Source organism: Mytilus californianus, unplaced genomic scaffold, assembly GCF_021869535.1.
Source record: "Mytilus californianus isolate M0D057914Y unplaced genomic scaffold, xbMytCali1.0.p SCAF_1, whole genome shotgun sequence".
NCBI lineage: Eukaryota > Metazoa > Mollusca > Bivalvia > Mytilida > Mytilidae > Mytilus > Mytilus californianus.
Genome location: NW_026262581.1, coordinates 90,116,625 through 90,139,606, shown reverse-complemented (window position 1 = coordinate 90,139,606; position 22,982 = coordinate 90,116,625). Strand labels below are relative to the sequence as shown.

At 32.7% G+C, this 22,982-nt stretch overlaps 1 protein-coding gene across 1 annotated transcript in view; it reads left to right on the top strand.

Moving 5' to 3' along the window:
• The window catches only part of LOC127709723 (NF-kappa-B essential modulator-like), a 238,806-nt gene that overhangs the window by 27,447 nt on the left and 188,377 nt on the right, over positions 1 to 22,982 (top strand). The window lies entirely within an intron of this gene.

The following is a 22,982-nucleotide window of genomic DNA, read 5'->3' as shown; positions in this document are numbered from 1 at the left end:
TTGTTATAGGTTTTGCTCATTGCTGAAGAACTTCTACGTTATTTGGTCTCCAAATCTTCTTATTTCTATACCAAAACTCGTTTGATTACTATAAATCGCAAAATCTTCAGTTTAAAAATGTAACAATTGCACTCAAACGGCTAACCAGGAAGACCTGCTAGGGATTTTAGCAACGACTAACCAAGAAGACCTGCATGGGATTTTTTTCCCAGTAGAAACGGATTATATTTTCGAAAATAATATTTTTTCAAGAAATTTTTGGAATCAAACAAATTATTATAAAAAAAAATCCATCTCCACCGCCAAAACAAAAGAAAAATAGTCAATGCCAACTGCTTTAGAAGTTGACAAAGAAATCAAGGTCTGTAGTTCTCTCCGAGCACTTCGGCTTTATCCACCAATAAAAACTGACCGCCACGAAATAGCTGAATAGTATTGAAAGTGGCGTTAAACACCAATCAATCAACAATCAATCATGTCAAATTCATGTAATGTACATTTAAGGATGTAGTTAGGTGAAATTGAAAAAATCTAGAATTCAGAATTGATACTATAAGTCAGAAGAGCATTAGTTTATTCATGTCTATCATCCCGAAATCCTAGAGGTGAAAGACCTTATATGATCCAAGATTCCATGTGCATTTGAAACTCTATAAATAGATGAAGAACAGCATAATGTCCGGAATATCTCTTTCATACTATGCACGTGCCTATCGAAATACTAATAAAATAGTGATACATCAAAGTTTTGACTGACCGCAAATGTATAGAAATCTGTAGAGAATATTATCTGTGTGTGAGTTAAAACTGTAAAACAAGTATCTATTTAGATCATTGATAAAGACCGCGAAAGAAATAAATATGTCTCATTGGCGATTTGTGGCAAACATCACCCAGTGGAAAATCAAGTACTTCTAAACAGACTACTTATTTATAATAAAGGACATAGCTGCTGACACGAAGTTTGTTAAAAAACAAATTTTATTCAATAGATATACATAAGTTTATGATTATACAAATACTTTTTGGCCCTTGGGAATCATCTCGGCTATGTATAAATTTTGACCGGTCCCTGCCTTAAAAGTTTATTAGCATTCATGAGAAGCAAACTTCAAAGGCAGTGACACACCCCTCAGTTCGGGGGAAAACACAGCATGGTTCCGAGGGAGCACAGCATGGCTCCCTACTGCTTTAGACAGCGCAGCATGGCAGCCGAACGAGTTGAACTGACGGTGAAGATGAGACAATCGAATTCTTGGGGGAATAATGAAATTTGGTTTATAGATCCAGACAATAAAATTTCATTAAGTCCAAAAACTCAGATGAGAATCAGCTGAGTGCCCCCAAGGATAGTGTGAGGTGGTTTAGCCTTCAATATATCAACGATGATAAAACATGCTTCAAAGGCAAGTAAAATTAACCACTAAAACTAAAGATAAGTGTATCAATATACATAAGTAAACAATTTATATTACACAATGAGTATATATAAATATGAAAATTTTTCAAAACTCAGTTAAACTTTGTTGAGCATATTTGATAGAAGTTGGGGGAAATCTTGATATATCTACAATAACTATCCGATTTCCATCAACCAAGTACTTTGATCATATGATCTTCTACGCGTGCTTTTCCCGCACTAGTTGCGGCACCCGATCGGAAAGAATGACCATTATACAAGTTTGGGTCATAACCGCAAAGTTCTAAAATATTCTTCAATTTAACTAGAAAAATTTGTCTAGTTAAAGCTTCCTTTTTACTTGTTATGAAAAGCGGATCAAATGGAAACCCAATTCCGAATTCTGAATGCCTAATACTTAGATATCTCTTTACAGCCAAAAAAGGGAAAATAGAGTTATTTATTTAAAAAAGTTTAATATCTATTCCCTTTCGAAATGGATCAGTTTTAGACTCTTTAAGTCTCAGAATAGCATAATCAATCTTTAAAATAATATCAGATATGCACAAGCTAGTTAGAGGGTCAAACTTATCGGCATTCATGACGGTAAATTCTCCACATTTCAAAAAAGCAAAAAACGCAACTATGCAAGTTGTTTCTATTAAACAATCAATATATTTATTATACACGCCCCTTCTCAGTCTGAGGCAAATTTCCTGTAAAAATCGAAAAGTAATCGGCAACCTAGTTCTAGTTTGTGAACCTTGTATGCGTTTAACAGATTTTAAAATCAGAGTGAGTCTTAGTAAAAATTCGCCAAGAGGCGTTTCTAGAGGATTATGATATCCTTTGTGCTTCTTTGTTACATTTGTTTGATTTTATAGTGATTAAGATGATAACACAATCTTGACTGCTGTACCCCTATTTTTGAAATTTGTACCTATTGTGTCTGTTTGTTTTGTTCACGCATCGTTGTCAATATAATGGAAATTGATGCGACTGTCATACAAGTGAGAGGTTTAGCTAGCTATAAAACCAGGTTCAATCCACCATTTTCTACATAAGAAAATGCTTGTACCAAGTCAGGAATATGACAGTTGTTATCCATTCGTTTGATGTGTTTGTTTTTTTTATTTTGCCATTTGATTGGGGACTTTCCTTTTTGAATTTTCCTCGGAGTTCAGTATTTTTGTGATTTTACTTCCGACTTCAAATAAGCATGTATTATACCACATAAATAAATTTTTATAGTAGTGTGTTTGAGTTTCAAAACTTTAAAACAATGTGCTATAAAGTAGATAAGTACGTCCTCTGATATAAGAGGTAGATTATGTGAATTATATGTAATACCATTCAGCAACAAAAATCTAACAAAGTGAGAAAAACCTATATTATACAAAGATCTTGTTGTATTAGCACCCTAATTGTTCGACTATTTCATTCAACACCACATTACTTCGTAGAAACTCGGGCAGTTGTGTGGAAGCTTCTCTGCATGTGGAGCGAGGCGGTGGAATTTTTCCATCTGCAAACGAGATAAAACGTCACTAATTTTATTTTTACGACCCTCAATATGTTTTGCAGTTACCTGGAAGTTGTTTACACATGCGCACCACGTTAACTGTCGCATAAGCTTCATAATTTCGATACATTTTGATCTTCCCTTTTTAACAATTGCTACAGTAGCCTCATTGTCACAAAGAAAGAGGATTTTCTTGCATTTCCATTCTCTACCCCATAAAAGAGCAGCTACTACTATCGGATATAGTTCTAGGAATGCCATGGATAACGATTAACCGTTTAAAGAAGGTAATTCTTTTGGCCACGTCGAGCAAAACCATTTTCCTTGATAATAACCTCCGTACCCAATTGTAGAAGAGGCATCGGTGTATAGTTGCATATCGAAGTTAGAAGTGTAATTGGAGTCGTAAAACATGTTTATTCCGTTCCATTTATGTAGAAATCGGAGCCAAAATTCTAAGTCAACTCCTATTTAGGGAAGCTGCACATGCACCTTTGACCTTGTATGTACTCTCATTTTGTTTTAATTTCATAATATTTCACTAAAATATTGCAAAAATGAAATATTCTGAGTGGATTGAGTCTCAAAAACACATTTGAGGGAAACTGCCTTGAAACAGGGGTCTACCACAAATATCAGTAGGCAGAGTAACATTTAAGAAATATACAGTAATTATCACTTAAAGGGAACCATTATATGTCCCTATCTAGAACGCGGCGTTTTTACGCAAGGACTTATTGAACCTCCAATGGAGTCAGTAAAATTTTATATGGATAGTTAATTCAGCTTGAACACTTCAATTACTCATTCATTATCACATTTCGCACATAAAGTGTGGTAGTCACCCCAACATTTTGATTAGTTAGCCTAAAAAAATAAAATTTTGAGGAAATGAAAGGTATAAATGGACTAAAAGGGACCTTATAATGAAGACAAAGAGGTGCATTAGTGATGTTTATGATCTTAGATCGATCTTTTATATCATATTCAACTGTGTGTATGCAGATGGGATGCATATTTGATCATTTATTGGTCCACACTTTGTTCTATCATGATGCGGCGTGATTTCGATTTTTCGAAGAAATTTTGCTCAAATCGCTGTAGATGTCGTCTTACATTATACTAAATTTCACATGAATAATTGAACTGATTATGATAAAACTTGACAGTAATGCTTGAAGTTACCAATCTGTTAAAAGAAATCAAAGCACTGTAAGCGCTGTAGGCAGTTAACCAAAAACCAAGGCAAACATAATTATGAAAACTGTGGCTATGTTGCTTCATTTTTTTTAAGATTTAAAAGAACAAACATTAAACATTCATATATTGTGCATTTATGTTCATTTAATGAATTAATTATTAAGGCAAATAATTCATATTTTATCCAGGTTTTCAAAAGCAACGCATATATCAAGTATATTTTTAATGGTCATGTGTCTGCAGTGGTACAAGTTCGAAATGATTGCAGTTGTTCTAGTTGATAGTTAACGTTGGTATTAGTTGACTGTTAGTAGTTCAAGTTGACTTAGTACGAGCTTGTAATAGTATGCATGGACTTGCTTCCCTGGAAAGAAAACTGAGTTTGTGTTCTACAGTGCAAAAGTTATGAGACACAAATCAGACAAATGTTTGCTACTACGGGGATCAAAGGTGAGGTCTGACTGACCTGCCCATAGTAAATGTAAATGACCCCCGCCTTCACCCCAAGTCCATGATGTCTAAGTTTGGAATAAAATGACAGGTGATTATAATAAAGTTGGTCAAACACTCTTGGGCTTGAAAGATATGTTTTCTTTAAAATGAGCCATATTAAAATGAAATTTTTTATAGAACCAGAAATTATTCAAAATATAATTAAGGTAAATTCTTTAAACCTACTCATTTTTTGCATCAATAAAATTTTATAATAAACAAGAAATAATTGTAACAGAATGCTGTTACGAAGTCTCCCAAACAAAGCTGCCATAATTATTCATTCCCATGGTCGCCTGACATTGGGCAAAGTCTAGTACACATTGATTAGGTCTAGTAAAGTGATATGCATATGTGATGCCTATGAGATTGACCTTGTATGTCATTCAAATCTGTTTGAAATGACGAACAGGAATGAATATGGTTTAGGAGTTGGTATCTCAAACTTTTACAAGTTCTTAAAACACACACAAGAGGGGATGGGGTGACCTTAGGGACTAACCCTATATTTCATTTGATTTTTTATGTTGTCCCATACATGAACATATATATGGTTTAGGGGTGGGGATCTCGACCGTTATCAAGTTTTCAAACAGGAGGGGGTGGGGTGACCCCAGTGACTTCCCCTATATTTCATTTGATTTGTTATATTGCCAAATACATGAGTATATATGGTTTAGGAGTGGGGATCTCAACTGTTTCCAAGTTATCAAACAGGAGGGGGTAGGGTGAACCTTAGGACTCTCCCTATATTTCATTTGATAAGTTCTGCTGTCCCATACATGAATATATATGGTTTAATTAAGAGGTCGGGATCTCGACTGTTTCCAAGTTCTCAAACAGGAGGGGTGGGGTGACTGCAGGGACTCCCCTATATTTCATTTGATTTGTTATATAGTCCCATACATGAGTATATATGGTTTCGGGGTGAGGATCTCGACCGTTTCCAAGTTCTCAAACAGGATGGTTTACAGTGACCATAGGAGCTGCCCCTATATTTCATTTGATTTGTTATATTGTCCCATACATGAATATATATGGTTTAGGATGGGGATCTCGACCGTTTTCAAATTCTCAAACAGGAAGGGGTAGAGTGGCCCCATGCACTCAACCTATATTTCATATGATTTGTTATATTGTCCCATACATGAATATATATGGTTAAGGGGTGGATCTCGACCGTTTCCAAGTTCTCAAACAGGAGGGGTGGGGTGACCCCCAAGGACTCCCCCTATATTTCATTTCATTTGTTATATTGTCACATACATGAATATGTATGGTTTATGGGATCATTATTTTTGTGTATGCTCCAATGAACAAATTATGTCTTTAAGAGAAAGATATATACCTACATATTACACACAAAATCCTTCCCAATTGAAACTTACTGGTCTATTATCACACTGTAACGTGCCACTGCTAACAAAAGTGTGCATGTTTCTAAGACATATTGAAAAAATATTTTCATAATACAAAGCATGTTACAATAACTTCATATCCTCGTTGCAATTAAGAATTTTGCAAACAAATCAACCAACTATGGTTTATTTCAATTTTATTGTATGATATCACTTATTTATTTATTGTGTGTCTTGCTTGTAAATGTATAAGTATATATGTAATTGTTAATGTATAATTGTTATCCTCTTGTAGCACCATACGTGTGCTTAAGTTTAAATAAATTGTCTTGTCTTGTCTTGGGATCTTGACTGTTTCCAAATTCTCAAACAGGAGGGGTGGGGTGACCGCAGGGACTCCCTCTATATTTCATTTGATTAGTTATATAGTCCCATACATGAATATATATGGTTTAGGGGTGGGGATCTCATCCGTTTCAAAGTTATCAAACAGGAGGGGGTAGAGTGACCCAAAGGATTCCACCTATACATCATATGATTTGCTTACATTCAGGTATCATATAATCTAGTTGCACTATTTGCGAAAACAAAGTAAGAAACTTCCAGCTATGTTAACTGACCCTTCAAAATTGAGAAAAAAATTGCAGTAATATGTTTACACTTTAAAAGCATCTTACATGCATTATCAACATTTATCACTGATAAAGAAGATTTATACTGTCGCCAGGAACATATATATTGTTAGATATACTGTTCCCAGCTGTCACATTGTATTGGATTTTGACATTAAAATTTGTCAAAAAGTAATTTTGAGTTTCTGTATCAAATATTTTTTGCTTTTTCTTTCTTTTACATATATCTTTTGGTTTCCATTTCTAGTGTTTATATTTATTTACCATGCATAGATGTATTTTGTCACCTGCCTGAAATTTTTTTTTGTAGTTGATCTCCAAAACCCGGAATTACCCTTATCCGCTTCCGGAATCGGACCCGATATTGTAAGTGTCTACACGGCATCCATTGTTTTTCAATGTTGTTTTTGTCAGTCAGATACGATTTTACTCGAATTTACACATTACTTGTAGGCGATTATCTGTATAAAGCTAGCGGTTGAACAAAATGAACATCGCTGTCATGAATAATAAAGATGAAAATACGTTTTGAGATCGTTTATTTAGAGACTTTGGTAAAAAGGTTTGCAAAGTTATTTTTAATTTTCTTTCAAGTGAAAGGTCCGTCGGGCGTAGCTAGTAACCAAGTCGAGAGTCCGATTGCAAAAGTGGAAGGTCGCGGACCTCGGACCACCGCTAATTTGAACCCCTGCCTCCAAATTGAAAAGATACGAAAATTTCGTCTTCTAATTTGAAATTGCCGCCAACAGCATGAACAGTGGAACTTATTAATAGACTACTGACGTAGTTGTAACACGTATTGACGACAAACAATATTCCTACGACTTTTGCCATTTGGGAAATCTAAACTACTTGTCTTTAAAGATTTTCGGTGATTAAATATTTCATACAATTGTTCTTTGACATCTTAGCCAAAAGCACAGGGGATAATAAACTACATAAGGATTCCTAATGTGCTCTACTTCCTATGTGCAACTTCAAAACTTTTGGGTGGTTCGACGATCATTTAAAGTTTTTTCTGGTCATATTTTTGTAATCCAGAATTAAAAGTATGAAAAAACTATTCAATTAGTTATAAATAACATTATATCCAGCTAGATAATAACAATGGCACGTATTTCAGCATTTATTGGGTAGAACACAAATCTAGGGTGCTCGCATAAGGCAGCTTAACTGCCTAAAAAATCACATTCAGTTTATTCAACAAAAATGTCTTCTTTATGTAATTTCGAAAATATAATACAAATCTTGAAATAAAAATGGCAATATTGTAACATTTAACCAGCCAAAACATTCAAAGTCAGGGATTATGACTTTAAAAGATGCAGAGTCAAATAATCTCAATGGAAATGAGATATCCCAATGCGAAAACAAATGCATACAAAGTATTACTGACTTACTATTAGTGGTTTCATCAAACTGACCTTGTCACAAAATATAAAATTTAAACAAAGCAAAAGTTTCAAAGTCAATAGATCATGACTGGGGGAAAGAGCCAAACCATCTCTATGGATATGAGTTGTCCCAATGCTAATACAAATTCATATTTTACTTAATGCCATTGACTTACAATTAGTTCTTCCCCTTAATTTGACCTAAGCAAAACTTTAGCATTTAAACTAAGCAAAAGTTTCAAAATCAATAGAACATGACTGAGGTTAAGGGCCAAATAACCACCATGGACATAAAATGTTTCAATTATAAACCAAATGCATATCAAGTATCATTGACCTTCCATTATTGACTCCCTTTAAACTGACATCTTCACAAGCATAAGCAAATTACTGACGCCCCTTGATAACAGCTAATATTTAGTCTTTGAAATTGCAAAAAAAAAATAAGAATTCTTCAGTCTTTTTACAATTGTGTTTGTATGTATCAATGCTCAATGAATCGGATGATACCGCATGATATTAATTTGCGATTGTAATGTGATGTCATGAACATTCCATAATGGACAAAAAATCATTTCACACATATTTTGTAAAATTGAAAATGATAACAGCTTTACCAAAATATATTTGACTCGCATCAACATCATTATACACTGTCACGTGTGGCACAATGATTTTTCGGGCAAGACTGTTGCTCCTATATAATTCTATAAAAAATGAATATCAAAAATGAGAGAATTTTGACAGTTTTTCCTTAACTGTATGAATTTAAGGCCTATAGGAAATATGTGAGACAAAATTCAATTATTTTCTATCAATCAAATGGAAATATATAGAGCAAAAGCACCGTAAAAAAAAATAAAATGTCTAATCTCATTTCGAGGTCTTTTACTTCACAAGCACATGTCGCAAGTAATTGTTTAGAAATAAATGGAACATGTAGCATGCTATACTCTATAAACAAATTTGAAAAAAACAATGCGATTTCATATTTATATGAATTACTTATGAAGTTCAATAGACTTCCATCCGGAGCATTTTGATGGGGGATCGTGTTGGTCAGTCTTTAAATCGCTGTTCTTTTTTTTTCTTTTTTTTTTTGCGGGGGGGGGGGGGGGGGGGGGCATTGTCAGTTTGTTTTCGACTGATTAATTTGAATATCCCTTTGGTATCTTTCGCCTGTCTTATAGGAAATTGTTCCTTCGTAAGTTGACAATGTATAGTACTCAAAGTATTAAGATAGTTCATTAAGCAATGTATATAGATACCAAGATTAAAATTTTGTATGCCAGACATTAAAAAAGGGGGATAAAATAGATTCTCGAGTGACTATGATAAAAAAATGTAAACAAACAGATTTCCTTTCTGACAAGACGTGATATAGAAGCTTAAATTTAATATACAAGGATATACAAGGTGTGTTAGAATGTGAGATAAAAAGATATTAACAACCCGACATTATTTTTCGTTAAAAAAGTTGAATTTAGCCTTACAATGCTTTTATTCCAAAAAGCAGAATAAAGCCATTTTTATACACATACCAATGCAAATGTCGATGGAAATGCATACATGGAATCCATTTTTCCTTAGATATACAGACACTTTACAAAAAGTCTTGTTGTTGTATTGAAAACGACATTTTGAGACTAAATTCATTTCTATGTGTTCGGGTTTTTTCGAGAGCAGTCCGATCTTTTTCGAGTGCGTCCGTGTTTTATCGAGTGATTATACAAATTTCCTATATCTTAGAATGATATGTGTCAGTGTATTTACGTTTAAAAACAATAAAAGGGTTCAAATTATGTACTTTAAAGGGCACGAAACCAATGCATGCATCAGTTTGATAAAGGTGTACTAACACTTACACATTATAAACAAGTATCGTTCATTTGTATATATTGTTGTTTGTCACATCTTATAAATTACATGTACAGTATATATTCATGATGTCAACAATATAATGTGAGCATAGACAATTTGGATTGAGACGTACGTACAAATAATAAATTAAGCTGATGAATTATTCCTTTCATTGTTAACTATATATGAAATTTAATTCAGATTTTATTGTCAATGGGGAAAAAAACTAGTCGGATTAAGTGTGTGAATGTTTTTTTCTTTTTTATTATTGAAGGGAGAAGGTCTGGTAAGAGCTAATTTCGGTCTAAAATTCGAAGTTTATCTGATGAAAGATTTTTGACATTTTTTAAACACTTAAGTATCTACTTCATTCGATTCAATTGGTTATTGTAAAAGATTTTGACTGACTTGGTCATTAAAAACGCTCAAATTCAAGCTTAAATATGAAAAATATATCAAATATACCATTTAACGTCACTTTTCAGATGATTTTTGTCTAAAATGGAAGTGGCCGCATTCGCGTTCACTCTCAACTTTTATATATATTATGTATTATCATTAAATACAACATATATTTAAAATATTAAGAATGAACACAAGTGCGGCCACTTCCATTTTAGACAAAAACCGTCTTAAAATTAGCACAAATGTTTAAATTGTGAAGATATCAGTATTTTTGCATGAAATAATGATGCTAGTACCTGATGCATGTCCATTGTATTATCAAAACAGCCCATATTTATTTAACAAAAGCATTTTACTTTAAATAGATAATACAATAAATAAGTAAAAGTTAAACAATTTAACAACTTTGTAAAAACGCTATATTTTGGGGCCAAAAAGGGGTCTTACCGGGCCTACTCCTTTTGTTTGTGGGGGCAGGGGGCATACCTCTTTTAGTAGAATATTTTTTACTACATAGCATTTTTCTGATTCTTCTCTGCTGTCCAGTAGGTTTCTTACTCCGTTTATTTTTTTAAATAACAGCTACGCTATGGGCGCATGATACGCCCGTTGCGCTTTCAAAGAATAAAGTTCATTCTCTTAGGGTTGTGGCTTATTATATATTTCTTGCATGAAAAGACATATCTCATATCACACTGCACGGAGTGTGATACGAAAAAGTGATACGAAAATCTGCGTTTATTTGATTTGCTTATCCAGCATCATAAGACGACATTACGGCATTTCCATTAGCTATTCGTTAGGTCATTGACGACCATCAAAGGTTACCACGATGTACATTTCATGTGTAAAATACTAGACCAACGATTCGTGGAATTTTTTATTTAACACAATGAGAGTGTTGACCATAACACAAATAGGTTTAACAACTTGTGAGAACGGGATATCGCTTGATATCAACTCTCGTTATTTAATTCAAGTAAGTAAGTAAGTAAGTAATTTCCTCTCGTTATTTTATTCAAATAGTAATAATAAACTCGCCGGAGGCTCTTTTATTATTATATTGAAATTGAATAACTCGAGTTGATATCAAGCGATATCCATTCTCACTCGATGGACATCGGTATACCATAATACGACCCGTATAAAAACTGCGGGGTTCACCTCGAAAAATATTATTAACTGTGACAAGAAAAGTACCATAAGATGAAGTTGAAAAGATTATGAGTCCCCTGCACTATGTTCTAAGGACCTTTTAATAAAGAATCCAATAATTTCTAATTTGATACTGGAAAGTTGTGGTAGAACGTTTTCCGAACAGAAAATTTGCATTAAATTGAAAATGGTTAATTTTGATCAACGTAGTAATATGTTTCGGTGATTTATTGAGAATATATGATTAAATTACGTTTATAAACTAGAAAAGTCATTTTTTTAAGTCAAAAATAACTTTTTTCTTATTAAATTTTTTGTTAAAAAACCCGGACCATTTGTTTAAAAACCCTGACGGTTTCACAGTTCCTCTCGAAAAAAACCCGGACAATAACAAACTCTGAATGTAATGGTTAAATACAAGGAAATTGTGCTTCTTTGTTACTCAAAACATGTATAGTATTCAAAATAAGAACATCAAAAACCAATTTTCCACATTCAATTTTTTTATCAATTGATTGCGCTTTAAATAATATTGTCTTTATATGTAAATCGTATTACTACGAGTGTCTTGTAAAAGAATTAGGAATAAATGAGCACTCAGGTAATCCCACATACATAAACATATCATTTGAAAAGGATGAGATTTTGGCGAATCATAAGTCCTTCATGGCTTCAATGAACATTGCATTGAACAACAAATCGGACGACTTACCTTGTTTGTATTGGATACCTAAACTTCACAAAATTCCGTACAAACAACGGTACATTGCCGGCTCATCTGCATGTTCCACTAAAAAATTGTCCATTAGATTGACTAAAATTCTGTCCGCAGTAAAAGTGGGTCTTCAGAAATACTGTGAATCTGTTTACTCGCGTAGTGGTATTAACCATATGTGGATTCTTAAAAACTCTAAAGAACTTCTGGATAATTTTAAATCTCGGTCTTTTTCTGAAATTAGTTCTATCAAAACTTTTGATTTTTCAACATTGTATACCACCATTCCCCATGTGAAATTGAAAAACCGTCTAAAAGAAATAATCCACAATGCTTTTCATCATAAAAATGGTAGCATACGCTATAAATTTATTACTTTGGGATACCATAATGCATATTTTGTTAATAGTGAACAAAAGGGTAAAACATGCTACACAGAGGAACAAGTGATCAGTATGCTGGAGTTTCTTATTGACAACATATTTGTTGAATTTGGAGGTAGACTTTTTCAACAAATTGTCGGCATTCCTATGGGAACGAACTGTGCGCCTCCCCTTGCCGACCTCTTCTTATTTTCATATGAATCGGAGTTCCTTCAGATACTTGTCAAAAACAAGACGATCAAAGAAGCCAGGTTATTTAATTTCACTTTCAGATATATTGATGATGTTCTTTCCATTAACAATCCGAACTTTTCTGATTGGGTTCCATTAATATATCTACCAGAACTAGAAATTAAAGAAACAACAGACACGGCTTCCTCCGCCTAACTTTTAGACTTATACCTCGAATTTGACATACATAGTCATCTCAGTTCCAGAATCTATGACAAACGAGACGATTTTAATTTTGAAATTATCAATTTCCCTCCACCTTAGTAGCAATATACCAACTTCACCTGCATATGGGATATACATTTCCCAACTTATTCGGTATTCAAGAGCTTGCAGCTCCTACTCAGACTTTGTAAAAAGTCACCAGTGTCTGAGCAGAAAGTTGATGAACCAGGGGTATGTCAAAGAACGTCTCGTCCTTTTTCTAAAAAAGTTCATCGGAAGGCACCAAGAACTTGTTGATAAATATTCCGTATCAACTTCACAAACAATACACGATGGTCTTGAAGTATAGGTTTTGCGTACTGACGTGGTTTATCATCTTAATAACGTGTTATAGTATTCTTTTATTTATCTTTATTAATATTACTTTTACTGTTAAGTCTGTTTTTTTTTAGATATCCAATTGACGTGACTCTGTGCTTGTGTATCCCGTAATACTTTGAACGACAAAATTATTTTATTTATTAATATTACTTTTACTGTTGAGTCTGTTTTTTGTGATATACATTTGACGTGACTCTGTACTTATGTATATCGTCATACTTTGTACCACACAATTATTTTATTTTATTTATTAATATTACTTTTACTGTTAATTCTGTTTTTTGTTATATCCATTTTACGTGACTCTGTATTTATGTATCCCCTCATACTTTGAACGACAAAATTATTTTATTTATTAATATTACTTTTACTGTTGAGTCTGTTTTTGTGATATACATTTGACGTGACTCTGTACTTATGTATATCGTAATACTTTGTACCACACAATTATTTTATTTTATTTATTAATATTACTTTTACTGTTAATTCTGTTTTTTGTTATATCCATTTTACGTGACTCTGTATTTATGTATCCCCTCATACTTTGAACGACAAAATTATTTTATGTCTACCTGTGCGAATTTCAAACGCGCGATTTTACGCCAATACTTAAAACCTTCCATCCTTTATGGGTGGATTTTACATAGATAAATAAAATCGTATAATATAAGCAAAATGAGGATTTTAAATTTGATGTATGCCTTTTTGTGCTTCTTCGTTACATTTGTTTGTTTTTATAGTGATTAAGACGATAACACAATGTTGACTGCTGTACCCCTATTTTTGACATTTTTACCTATTGTGTCTGTTTGTTTTGTTCACGCATCATTGTCAATATAATGGAATTTGATGCGACTGTCATACAAGTTAGAGGTTTAACTAGCTATAAAACCAGGTTCAATTCACCATTTTCTACATAAGAAAATGCCTGTACCAAGTCAGGAATATGACAGTTGTTATCCATTCGTTTGATGTGTTTGTTTTTTTTTTATTTTGCCATTTGATTGGGGACTTTCCTTTTTGAATTTTCCTCGGAGTTCAGTATTTTTGTGATTTTACTTTTTGAGCATTTGCAATAATTAGGAAATTGGGTTATACACACTCACGATTTTGTTACGACACTGTACGGTATGTTAGCATTATAGAGTTGAAGTTTTGGTGAAGTTACAGTAGACATCAATAACGTCGCCGAATATTTTTATATTTTTTCCGCTAAAAATCAAACTTCCACAGGAAATAGCTTGAAAACTAGCACGGTTGATAAGGACTTTCTTTGCATCAATGGATTCGTCGTTCATTTTTGAATCGTATATCGATTTTTTTTTTAAATCTGTGGACCAACGAAAAAAAAATCTTGATAAAGTAAAAATATCTGCCGATTTTTATGATTTTCCCTATATATCCTTTGTATTTATGGCGTATCATGCTTTTAATTTCAGCAGCTTGTATCTGAAAATCGAAAACGGTTACCCTCTTTTTCTATTTCTGATGTACTTTTACAAGCAGAATCCATATGTAATATTTAAGTTCTTGGGAGTAGTTAATTACGTACACTTCGCCTTTAACACGACGTTCGTTTTAGAATGAACGTAGCGCCGACCGCGGTATCTATTTCTACGTTGCATGTTGTTTAATTAATCACAGAAAACGTTGTCAAAGAGCAATTTCCTGACGTCAAATCTTGCCTTGTATCGTCTTATGCCCTGTGAAATAATAAGGGTTCTTAATTATTTATAATACAAAAGAGGCAAAAGATACCAAAGGGACATTCAAACTCGTGATGTGAAAACAAACTGACAACGCCATGGCAAAAAATGAAAAAGACTAAAACATTTTACCCAAGTAAAACACGTTCGAGATTAATTTTAGATTGTTGGAAAATTTTCTTTGTCGTTCTTTAACTCCTTCCGCCTGCCGATGTTGAGCATCATCTGTTATTCGTGATTTTCAAACGGGATATGGGCTACTATTACCTTGCTTACATCTACGTTATTTGGTCTCTGGTAAATAGTTGTTTCATTGGCAAGAATACTACATCTTCTTATTTTCATATCCTATTACCTTTTAATGTTTTATAACTCCTGATTTGTCAGGTGTGCTACCCGAATAAAGGGCACTGACAGGTTATATCAGCCCATATCCCCTGTGACGCCCGAATAATTATTGTATTTATTCTGATATCTACTTTAAACACCATTATGATATTCGTTTTTTTTCACATGGGTTATGCACATGAAAGTAATAATTGTTGATCGGGTCTTGAATACCCATACTATAATTGTATTCCGTATCGTTTATATTTAAGTTCCAGACTCCAGTCTTTGTAAGAATCATGCAATTAAGAAGAATTTCAAAACATGGTATAAAAATACCCGCCAACTTAACCATCCTATTTTAAAGATACCCTCATCCTGAGTTAGAAATGGTAGGTCTTTCGTATCTGCGTGTCTGGTAATGGGAGAAATTTCTAGATATCTTTTGGTTAGAATGATAGCAAATTATGGAGTTATCACCCCTAAATTGTTAATTACTAGTGCATTTCAACCAAATTATATTTTGAAATACCAAAACAGGAAAGACAAACCAATGTTATATTCGTGAACCATTATATATTTTGAACTTAAATTAATGTAAACTTGAGCGGGTTTTTGTTTGTCATGTTTTCCCTACACTGTCTGATTCTTTGGCCGCAGATTGACACTTAATATCTTCTCCTTTTCGTGACAGGTCCCCAATTCTATATCTTATTCTAGCCAATAGAATATTCGCCACGTCATAAAGCAACAAATCGAAACCGATATTTGTTTTGTGATAATTTCAAGATGGCGTGAATATAAAACGAAAGTCCGCCTTGGATTAGTTAGATTGACTACCGATTACCAGATTATACTTTCAAAATTATATATAGTAACAGGAAGTTTTATAACATGTTTTGAAAGAAAACTGTAAAGATAGTTTCAATTAGACAGCAACCTAAATACACAATGAAACCGAAAAAGAAATACTGTAACATGAAATAGTAATATGTGATTGTATGTTTAATAATGTTACATAATAGACTTTATTATTTAAACCTAAATTTACATTGTTTATCGAAATTGTCATGTCTATTGTAATCAAACAAAATTATCTTCAGCCGTCAGTTTTTTTCCCTTAAATTCGTCCAATTTAGAAATTTAAAAGAAGCTTTTGACTAAGATATATCATAAATATTGTTTGTCATGAGATATGTTAAATATATTTCAATTTTTTCAGTATATATTTTGGGAAATATTATCAAAAAACTAAATTTGCATTACATTTGACAAATTTTCCGGTTTTCTTTTTTCGGAGATTTCATGATAAAAATCTTATGCCATCACTTGGCGTCCGTCGTCGTCCGTCCGGTGTAAACTATTTCAAACATATTCTCCTCTGAAACTACAAAACCAATTCCAGCCGAACTTTAGCTGAATGATCATTAGGGTATCTAGAATAAAGTTTGTGTTTTATTTTCTGTTTCGTCAAAAAACATGCCCGCCATGGCTAAAAATGGAACATAGGGGGTAAAATGCAGTTTTTGGCTTATATTTCAAAAACTAAAGCTTTTAGAACAAATCTGACAGAGAGTAAAAATTTTCGTTAGGTCAAGTTCTATCAGCCCTGAAATTTTCAGATGAATCTAACATCCCATTGTGGGGTTGCTGCCACTAAATTGGTAATTGTAAGGAAATTTTGCAGTTTTTGGTTATTTTCTTGAATATTATTATAGATAAAGATAAACTGTAAACAGCAAAAATGTTCAACAAAGTAAGATCTACAAATAAGTTTCATATGATCAAATTGTCAATTGACCCCTTAAGGAGTTATTGCCCTTAAGGACAATTTTACACAATTTGTTTATCATGTTTTTCTTACTTTAAAAAATCTTCTCCTCTGAAACTACTGAACCAAATTAAACCAAACTTAAGCTGAATGATTCTTAGGTTATTTAAAATAAAGTTTGTGTTTTATTTTCTGTTTCCACAGAAAATATGGCCGCCATGGTGGCTAAAAATAGAACATAGGGTAAAATGCAGTTTTTGACTTATATCTCAAAAACTAAAGCATTTAGAGCAAATCAGACAAGAAGTTAAAGTATTCATTAGGTCAAGGTCTACCTGCCCTGAAATTATCAGCCAAGTCGGGTATCTGATTTTTAGGTTATTGCCCCTGAATTGATGATTTTAAGGAAATTTTGCAGTTTTCGGTTATTATCTTGAATATTATTATAGATAAAGATAAACTGTAAACAGCAAAAATATTCAGCAAAGTAAGATCTACAAATAAGTTTTTCTATGACCAAAATTGTCAATTGACCCCTTAAGGAGTTATTGTCCTTTAAAGACAATTTTTTCACAATTTGTTCATCTAGTTTGCTTACTTTAAAAAATCTTCTCCTTTGAAACTGCTTAATCCATTTCAGCCAAACATGGGCTGAATGAGTTTCAAAGTATCTAGTATACATTTTATAATTTATTTCCTTGTACGTCAAGAAACATAGCCACTATGACTAAAATGGAACATAGGGTTAAAATGCATTTTTTTGCTATTGAAAAAAATATGACAGATACAAAGAACATTTAAATGGCATTTTTAAGCCACTCATTAATATATATTGAAAAGCAAAAATAATCATTGATAAAAGATTTAAGCAAAAAATTACAGGTGAGCGATTCAGGCTCTTGAGAGCCTCTTGTTTTACTTAAAATAGTTTTTTTTGGTTATGAAACTGTCAGTTTCCGTAAGCAATCAAGTTTGTTTATGTTTGAAAAAGAGTTTCATGAGAAAAAACTTTCGGCTTTCTATTTTCGGAGATTTTATGATAAAATCTTAGTTTTTGCCTCAAAATACCAATTTCTTATCATAAATTTGGTCACTTTCCTTCTACTGTCATCATATTGATTTTTCAAATAGAGTTATATTGTAATAAAAGATGTTGCTTTATCAGTAACGTAATTATAAAGATCCCAGTTTTCCTTATTTTTTTCATTAAAAAACGCGATGATTTTAACCCAAACTCATCTATTTCTACCATTCTTTACTTGTTAGACTTTTAATATATCAAATATGATGGCATTCCTAGGCGCAAAAACAATCGGGTCGTTTCTGTTGCAATTTTGTTAAAATGGAACATAGGGGTAAAATGCATTTTTTTCTTTTGAACAAAATATGACAGATACAAAGAACATTTAAGCAAAAAATTACAGGTGAGCGATTCAGGATCTTGAGAGCCTCTTGTTTTACTTAAAATAGTTATTTTTGGTTTTGAAACTGTCAGTTTCCGTAAACAATCAAGTTTGTTATGTTTGAAAAAGAGTTTCATAAGAAAAAACTTCCGGCTTTCTATTTTCGGAGATTTTATGATAAAATCTTAGTTTTTGCCTCAAAATACTAATTTCTGATCATAAATTTGGTCATTTTCCTTCTACTGTCGTCATATTGATTTTTCAAATAGAGTTATATTGTAATAAAAGATGTTGCTTCATCAGTAACGTAATTATAAAGATCCCAGTTTTCCTTATTTTTTTTATTAAAAAACGCGATGATTTTAACCCAAACTCATCTATTTCTACCATTCTTTACTTGTTAGACTTTTAATATATCAAATATGATGGCAATCCTGGGCGCAAAAACAATCGGGTCGTTTCTGTTGCAATTTTGTGTATCTTTAAGATTTTTTCTGTATAGATTGACTGGACTATAAACCACCAGCCACAGATTTCAAATAAATATTTTTCCAGGATAAATATCAAAGAAAAATATTTTAACAATAAATTGTTGACACAGAGATATGTGTTACCTTTATGTAATTCCGACAGAATAATACAAATTTTGAAATAAAAATGACAATAATTTAAGATGTAAACTATACAAAACTTTCAAAGTCAATGGGAACATGACCTAGATATGCTAATGCTAATACAAATACATACCTAGACCATGACTGAGGGACAGAGCCTAATAATCGCCATGGAAATGAAATGTGCCAGTGTAAATACAAATGTGTATTAAATATCAATGACTTACCATTAGTTGTTCCCCTTATAGTTGTTCCCCTTAATCTGACCTTATCACAAACTTTAACATTTAAATTAAGCAAAAGTTTCAAAATCAATAGAGCATGACTTAGGGACAGGGCCAAATAATCTCCATGGAAATAAAATGTGTCAATGATAAAACAAATGTATACCATGACTGAGGGGACAGAGCCAAATTATCTGCATTGAAATGAGATGTGCCAGTGTAAATACAAATGCATATTAAATATCAATGATTTACCATTAGTTGTTCCCCTAAATCTGACCGTATCACAAACTTTAACATTTACATTTAGCAAAAGTTTCAAAATCAATAGGGGCCTCGGTGGCCGAGTGGTCTAAGTAGTTACTACTCTTAATGATAAAAAAAAAAGTAGTTACTACTCTAATCACTAGCCAGTCAACACTGAGGTTGTGAGTTCGAACCCCGCTCGTGCGGGTGCACTCGACTCCAATCTTAATTGACTAGGATTGTCAGTTTTCCTATCGAAGGTCGGTGGTTTTCCACGGGCACTCCGGCTTCCTCCACCAATAAAAACTGGCCGCCACGAAATAGCCCAAAAGCGGTGCTTAAAAGTGGCGTTAAAACACCAAAAATAAAAATCAAATCAATCAAAATCAATAGGGCATGACTTATGGGTAGGGCCAAATAATCTCCCTGGAAATGAAAAGTGCCAATGATAAAACAAATGCATACCAAATAGCATTGACTTACCATTATTGGTTAACTGACCTACTCACAAACGTAAACAACTTATTGACACCGCCGCCACCGATAATTTATATAAGAGGATTGATAAGAGCCATTTTTTAGTCACTGAAATTACTGAAAAAGCAAAATTCTTCGGTCTTTTTACAATTGTGTTAGAATGTATCGTTCAATGAATGGTATGATACCGCTTGATATTACTTTGTGATTGTAATGTGACGTCATGAACATTTAAATAATGGATACGTTTGATAAACGAAAATTCATTTCACACAGGTTTTTGTAAAATTGAATAACATAACAGCGTTAACAAAACATATATTTGACTCGCATTTACATCTTTATACACTTCCACATGTGACAAAATAATGTTTCGTTCAAAGCTGTTGCTCCTATATATATCTTAAAACAAATTGAATATCAAAATGAGTTAATTTTGACAGCTTATTTCTTAATTTGAAGGCCTTAAGAAAATATGTGAGACAAAATTCAAATATACCTGTCGTATAGCTGACAAACTAGGGTCATAATTTTGTATGATCATTATAAATACTATTTTTAAAAGAATTTAATAATATTTCAGAAAATAAGAGATGAATATTTTTTTCGTTTTTAGATCAATTTTAACATATCGTAGTTGTACGATAGATAAATTGTTTTAAAATTTGCAACATTACCCTTATACTGTAACTTAGCCTCTTTTCTATTTGTTAGCCATTAATACATTTATTGCACTAATCAATACCGAAACTATAGGTAGCGTAAACTATTTCAGTAACTTACCTATTTACAACGGTAAAGGTCGGTAACGTAATAAAAAATAAAATGTCTAATCTCATTTCGAGGTTTTTTACTTCACAAGCACATGATGCAAGTTATTGTTTAGATGAAAAATTAGGCAGTTTCATATTTATATAAATTACTTATGAAGTTTAAGAGACACCATCCGGAGCTACTTGACATAGTCTCATCCTTTTGTACATCATATTATAGAGCTTGCATTTCCCTATCATGTGTTCCTTGATAGAGGGTTGCTGCTTACAAGCAAGCTATTAAATTAAAGAGTTCCATGCAAGTGGTGAAGTTGAAATCACCCCTTCGAAAATTTTACAGACGCTATCACGAGTTGGTTGACCGTTATGAATATTCTGTTTCCCAGATGACAACGGATATGTTTCAATTGTCATAACCACAATCCTGTCTTCTTTCCTCCAATGTGACCTACAGAATTTAGCCTTATCAACGGGTTTGTACTTACAAGAGCAACACGTCGTGTGCCACATGTGGAGCAGGATCTGTTAACCCTTCTGGAGCATCTGATTGACCCCCAGATTTTAGTGGGGTTTGTGTTGCTCAGTTTTTAGTTTTCTATGTTGAGTTTTGTATACTGCTGTCTGTATTTTGATCGTAGTTCGTTGTTTTTGCCATGACATTGTCAGTTTGTTTTCGACTTATGAGTTTGAATGTCAATTTGGTATCTTTCACCTCTCTTATAGGAAATTATTCATTCATAAATTGACAATGAATAGTACTAAAATTATTAACTTGAAGGCAGTTTATCAAGCAATATGCACAGTAGAGAAGAATAATCTACAACAAGAAATAAACTGATGAGCCTTTTGTAGACGAAACGTGCGTCTAACGTACAAAATTTTAATCCTGGTATCTATGAGTTTATTTATTAGCTTTAAATCTTTTAGGAGTACCTCAGTTCATTCACTGTTTTTGGTGAGATTCATATTGTCCAGTCTTCAGATGTCTGTGAGCCCAGAATATCAGAACTGGTTTGATTTGAATGATACAGTAAATTTTCAGTTTATAAATGTGATAATTGCACGGAAACTAAGATTACAAATCCTAATACACAATTGGCCCTCATTTTGATTGTTCCGATTTTCAATAATTCTTGATATGGTCATAATTATAAATTTACTGTTTACAAAAAGTTGAATTTTTCGAAATATCAAGGACTTCTACCCCAGGAATAGAAGAACCTAGCTGTATTTGGCAAAACCTTTCGGAATTTTGTACGTTATTTGGCCTTTTTGACTTTTATATTCGAGCGTCACTATTGAGTCTTTTGTAGGCGTATTGCGAACATACTTTTAAGCCTTGTATCTATGTACTTTATTTCATATGATTTTCATATTAACAAATACTTTTTCACAAACAGACAGGATCAATTACATTTTTTGAAATTCAGTGTTCAATTTATTCCCCACCTCCCCCTAATTTTCAATGAAAACAAACTATATTTGTTTCGCTCGAATTCTAAAACAAACCATTTTTATTTTAGGAAATTTTGAATCAAATATGTTTTATGTGAGAAAAATTTTCGATTCCATTCTATGTATTTTACATTAAAATCACTTCTATAGATATAAGAAGGTGTGGTATGAGTGCCAATGACTAGTCAGTTTACTCTTTTTTTATGTACAGGTTATTAAAACCGGTGTACAGACGAGAACAAATTTAATGTGAAAACAGTGTTCATTACATGAAACTAGTTGTAAACAGGTTTACTATATACGACGTTTAGTGTGAACACGGCCTTTGATAGACTATGTTGCCAAAACTACTTTCGGAACCTTTGTAAACACAACTTTGATTTGAGTGTGATATATTCATGCATGTAATATGCATGAATTGAATCATTGGGGTTCAAAGAAAATGGAAAATGAAAGAAAAAATATAACTAAGTTTTATTTGAAATTGAAAGGATTTAAAACATTTTTATAGATGATATTGATGTGTAAACTGGGCCTCTGACTCACAAACTTAACATATTTATTCATGTTTGAGCTCATCGGCCTCTTTAACTCATTACTTAATACCTTTGATCATATCGTAGTGTATGCAAGTGTCTTTCAAAAGTGAAGAGATCGAATGTACCTAATGACAGTTTTTTCCATCAACACAGAT